This window comes from Hyla sarda, unplaced genomic scaffold, assembly GCF_029499605.1.
Source record: "Hyla sarda isolate aHylSar1 unplaced genomic scaffold, aHylSar1.hap1 scaffold_116, whole genome shotgun sequence".
NCBI classification, from domain to species: domain Eukaryota; kingdom Metazoa; phylum Chordata; class Amphibia; order Anura; family Hylidae; genus Hyla; species Hyla sarda.
In genome coordinates, this window is record NW_026607781.1 from 403957 (window position 1) to 410585 (window position 6629).

A 6629-nucleotide genomic window follows, 5' to 3' on the forward strand; every position below is an offset into this window, starting at 1 on the left:
TAGAAGAAATTTATATGTGTACATATAGCAGTAATTTATATCTGTGCAGTATAGCAGTCATTTTTGTGTGCAGTATAGAAGTCATTTATATGTGAACAGTATAGCAGTAATTAATATGTGTGCAGTATAGCAGTAATTTATATGTGTACAGTATAGTAATAATTTATATGTGTACAGTATAGCAGTAATTTATATGTGTGCAGTATAGCAGTAATTTATATGTGTAAAGTATAGCAGTAATTTATATGTGTACAGTATAGCAGTAATTTATATGTGTTTAGTATAGTAGCATAATATATGTCTACAATATATCAGTAATTAATATGTGTGCTGTATAGCAGTAATTTCTATGTGTACAGTATAGCAGTAATTTATATGTGTACAGTATAGCAGTAATTTATATGTGTACAGTACAGTAGTAATTTATATGGGCACAGTATAGTAGTAATTTATATGTGTGCAGTATAGCAGTAATTTATAAGTGTACTGTATAGTAGTAATTTATATGTGTGCAGTATAGCAGTAATTTATGTGTACATTATAGCAGTAATTTATATGTGTACAGTACAGTAGTAATTTATATGGGCACAGTATAGTAGTAATTTATATGTGTGCAGTATAGCAGTAATTTATTAGTGTACTGTATAGTGGTAATTGATATGTGTACAGTATATCAGTAATTTATATATGTACAGTATAGCATTAATGTATATGTGTACAGTATAGCAGTAATTTATATATGTACAGTATAGAAGTAATTTATATGTGTACAGTATAGCAGTAATTTATATGTGTGCATTATAGCAGTAATTTATATGTGTACAGTATAGCAGTAATTTATATGTGTGCAGTATAACAGTAATTTAAATGTGTACAGATTAGTAGCACAATGTATGTGTACAGTATAGCAGTGATGTATATGTGTACAGTATAGCAGTAATTTATATGTGTACAGTATAGCAGTAATGTATATGTGTACAGTATAGCAGTAATTTATGTGTACAGATTAGTAGCACAATGTATGTGTACAGTATAGCAGTGATGTATATGTGTACAGTATAGCAGTAATTTACATGTGGGCAGTATAGCAGTAATTTATATGTGTACAGTATAGCAGTAATTTATATGTGTACAGTTTAGTAGCATAATGTATGTGTACAGTATAGCAGTAATGTATATGTGTACAGTATAGCAGTATTTTATATGTGTGCAGTATAGAAGTAATTTATCTGTGTACTGTATAGCAGTAATTTATAGATGTACAGTATAGCAGTAATTTATATGTAAACAGTATAGTAGTAATTTATATGTGCACAGTATAGTAGTAATTTATATGTGTACAGTATAGCAGTAATTTATATGTGTACAGTATAGAAGTAATTTGTATGTGTACAGTATAGTAGTAATTTATATGTGTACATTATAGCAGTAATTTATGTGTGTACAGAATAGTAGCATAATGTATGTGTGCAGTATAGCAGTAATTTATATGTCTCTAGTATAGCAGTATTGTATATGTGTACAGTATAGCAGTAATGTATATGTGTACAGTATAGCAGTAATTTATATGTGTACAGTTTAGTAGCATAATGTATTTGTACAGTATGGCAGTAATGTATATGTGTACAGTATATCAGTAATTTACATGTGTGCAGTATAGCTGTGATTTATATGTGTACAGTATAGCAGTAATTTATATATGTACAGTATAGAAGTAATTTATATGTGTGCAGTATAGCAGCAATTTATATGTGTGCAGTATAGTAGTAATTTATATGTGTACAGTATAACAGTAATTTATATGTGTACAGTATAACAGTATTTTATATGTGTGCAGTATGGAAGTAATTTATATGTGTACAGTATAGCAGTAATTTATATGTGTACAGTATAGCAGTAATTTATATGTGTGCAGTATAGCAGTAATTTACATGTGTGCAGTATAACAGTAATTTAAATGTGTACAGTATAGCAGTAATTTATATGTGTACAGTTTAGTAGCATAATGCATGTGTACAGTATAGCAGTAATGTATTTGTGGACAGTATAGCAGTAATTTACATGTGTGCAGTATAGCAGTAATTTATATGTGTACAGTATAGCAGTAATTTATATGTGTACAGTTTAGTAGCATAATGTTTGTGTACAGTATAGCAGTAATGTATATGTGGACAGTATAGCAGTAATTTACAGGTGTACAGTATAGCAGTAATTTGTATGAGTGAAGTATAGCAGAAATGTATGTTTTCAGTATAGCAGTCATTTATATGTGTACAGTATAGTAGCATAATGTATGTATACAGTATAGCAGTAATTCATATGTGTACAGTATAGCAGTAATATATAAGTGTACAGTATAGCAGTAATTTATATGTGTGCAGTATAGAAGTAATTTATATGTGTACTGTATAGTAGTAATTTATATGTGTACAGTATAGCAGTAATTTATGTATGTACAGTATAGTAGTAATGTATATGTGTGCAGTATAGAAGTAATTTATATGTGTACAGTTTAGTAGTAATGTATATGTGTACAGTATAGTAGTGATGTATATGTGTACAGTATAGCAGTAATTTACATGTGTGCAGTATAGCAGTAATTTATATGTGTACAGTATAGCAGTAATTAATATGTGTACAGTATAGCAGTAATTTATATGTGTACAGTATAGCAGTAATTTATATGTGTGCAGTATAGCAGTAATTTATATGTGCACAGTATAGCAGTAATTTATATGTGTACAGTATAGCAGTAATTAATATGTGTACAGTATAGCAGTAATGTATACGTGGACAGTATAGAAGTAATTTATATGTGTGCAGTATAGTAGTAATTTATATGTGTACAGTATAGCAATATTTTATATGTGTGCAGTATAGAAGTAATTTATATGTGTACAGTATAGCAGTAATTTATATGTGTACAGTATAGCAATATTTTATGTGTGCAGTATAGAAGTAATTTATATGTGTACAGTATAGCAGTAATTTGTATTTGTGCAGTATAGTAGCATAATGTATGTGTACAGTATAGCAGTAATTTATATGTGTACAGTATAGCAGTAATTTCTTTGTGTGCAGTATAGTAGCATAATGTATGTGTACAGTATAGCAGTAATTTGTATGTGTGAAGTATATCAGTAATTTATATGTGTACAGTATAGCAGTAAATTTATATGTGGACACTATAGCAGTAATTAATATGTGTGTAGTATAGCAGTAATTTATATGTGTACAGTATAGCAGTAATTTATATGTGTACAGTATAGCAGTAATTTATGTGTTCAGTATAGCAGCAATTTATGTGTGCAATAAAGTAGCATAATGTATGTATACAATATAGCAGTAATTTATATGTGTGCGGTATAGCAATAATTTATATGTGTGCAGTATAGAAGTCATGTATATCTGTGCAGTATAGCAGTAATTTTTATGTGTACAGTATAGCAGTAATATATATGTGTACAGTATAGTAGTTATTTATATGTGTACAGTATAGCAGTAATTCGTATGTGTACAGTATAAAAGTAATTCGTATGTGTACAGTATAAAAGTAATTTATATGTGAACAGTATAGCAGTAATTTACATGTGTTCAGTATAGTAGCATAAAGTATGTGTTCAATATAGCAGTAATTTTTATGTGTACAGTATAGCAGTAATTTATATGTGTACAGTATAGCAGTAATTTATATGTGTGCAGTATAGTGGCATAATGTATGTGTACAGTATAGCAGTAATTTATATGTGTACAGTATAGCAGTAATTTATGTGTGCAGTATAGTAGCATAATGTATGTGTACAGTATAGCAGTAATTCGTACGTGTACAGTATAGCAGTAATTTATATGTGTGCAGTATAGTAGCATAATCTATGTCTACAGTATAGCAGTAATTTATATGTCTACAGTATAGGAGTAATTTATATGTGTACAGTATAGTAGCATAATGTATGTGTACAGTATAGCAGTAATTTATAACTGTACAGTATAGTAGCATAATGTATGTGTACAGTATAGCAGTAATTTATATGTGTACAGTATAGTATTAATTTATATGTGTGCAGTATAGCACTAATTTACATGTGTACAGTATAGTAGTAATTTATATGTGTGCAGTATAGAAGTAATTTATATGAGTGCAGTATAACAGTAATTTATATGTGTACGGTATAGTAGTAATTTGTACGTGAGCAGTATAGAAGTAATTAATATGTGTACAGTATAGCAGTAATTTACATGTCTACAGCATAGCAGTAATTAATATGTGTACAGTATAGCAATAATTTATATGTGTGCAGTATAGAAGTAATTTATATGTGGACAGTATAGCAGTAATTTATATGTGTCTAGTATAGCAGTAATTTATATGTGTACAGTATAGCAGTAATTTATATGTGTACAGTATAGCAGTAATTTATATGTGTGCAGTATAGCAGTAATTTATATGTGTACAGTATAGCAGTAATTTATATGTGTACAGTATAGCATTAATTTATATGTGTGCAGTATAGCAGTAATTTATAAGTGTGCAGTATAGCAGTAATTTATATGTGTTCAGTATAGCAGTAATTTATATGTGTACAGTATAGCAGTAATTTATATGTGGGAAGTATAGCAGTAATTTATATGTGTACAGTATAGCAGTAATTTATATGTGTGCAGTATAGCATTAATTTATATGTGTGCAGTATAGCAGTAATTTATAAGTGTGCAGTATAGCAGTAATTTATATGTGTTCAGTATAGCAGTAATTTATATGTGTACAGTATAGCAGTAATTTATATGTGGGAAGTATAGCAGTAATTTATATGTGTACAGTATAGCAGTAATTTATATGTGTGCAGTATAGCATTAATTTATATGTGTGCAGTATAGCAGTAATTTATAAGTGTGCAGTATAGCAGTAATTTATATGTGTTCAGTATAGCAGTAATTTATATGTGTACAGTATAGCAGTAATTTATATGTGGGAAGTATAGCAGTAATTTATATGTGTACAGTATAGCAGTAATTTATATGTGTGCAGTATAGCATTAATTTATATGTGTGCAGTATAGCAGTAATTTATAAGTGTGCAGTATAGCAGTAATTTATATGTGTTCAGTATAGCAGTAATTTATATGTGTACAGTATAGTAGCATAGCGTATGTGTACAGTATAGCAGTAATTTATATGTGTGCGATATAGCAGTAATTTATATTTTTACAGTAGAGAAGTAATTTATATGTGTATAGTATAGCAGTAATTTATATGTGTGCAGTATAGCAGTAATTTGGACGTGTACAGTATAGCAGTAATTTATGTGTGCAGTATAGTAGCATAATGTATGTGTACAGTATAGCAGTAATTTATATGTGTGCAGTATGGCAGTAATTTATATGTGAACAGTATAGCAATAATTTATATGTGTACAGTATAGCAGTAATTTATATGTGTGCAGTCTAGTAGTAACTTATATGATGGCGGTATAGCAGTAATTTATATGTGTACAGTATAGTAGCATAACGTATGTGTACAGTATAGCAGTAATTTATATGTGTACAGTTTAGTAGCATAATGTATGTGTACAGTTTAGCAGTAATTAATATGTGTACAGTATAGTAATAATTTATATGTGTGCAGTATAGCAGTAATTTATATGTGTACAGTATAGTAGTAATTTATATGTCTACAGTATAGCAGCAATTTATATGTGTACAGCATAGCAGTAATTAATATGTGTACAGTATAGCAATAATTTATATGTGTACAGTATAGTAGTAATTTATATGTGTACAGTGTAGCATAATGTATGTGTACAGTATAGCAGTAATTTATATGTGTGCAGTATATCAGTAATTTATATGTGTACAGTATAGCAGTAATTTATATGTGGACACTATAGCAGTAATTTATATGTGTCTAGTATAGCAGTAATTTATATGTGTACAGTATAGCAGTAATTTATATGTGTACAGTATAGCAGTAAATTATAAGTGTGCAGTATAGCAGTAATTTATATGTGTTCAGTATAGCATGTGTGCAATTTAGTAGCATAATGTATGTGTACAGTATAGCAGTAATTTATATGTGTGCGAAAGAGCAGTAATTTATATTTTTACAGTATAGAAGTAGTTTATATTTGTATAGTATAGCAGTAATTTATATGTGTGCAGTATAGCAGTAATTTGTATGTGTACAGTATAGCAGTAATTTATGTGTGCAGTATAGTAGCATAATGTATGTGTACAGTATAGCAGTAATTTATATGTGTGCAGTATAGCAGTAATTTATATGTGAACAGTATAGCAATAATTTATATGTGTACATCATAGCAGTAATTTATATGTGTGCAGTCTAGTAGTAACTTATATGTGGGCAGTATAGCAGTAATTTATATGTGTACAGTATAGTAGCATAACGTATGGGTACAGTATAGCAGTAATTTATATGTGTACAGTTTAGCAGTAATTTATATGTGTGCAGTATAGCAGTAATTTGTATGTGTACAGTATAGCAGTAATTTATGTGTGCAGTATAGTAGCATAATGTATGTGTACAGTATAGCAGTAATTTATATGTGTGCAGTATAGCAGTAAATTATATGTGAACAGTATAGCAATAATTTATATGTGTACAGTATAGCAGTA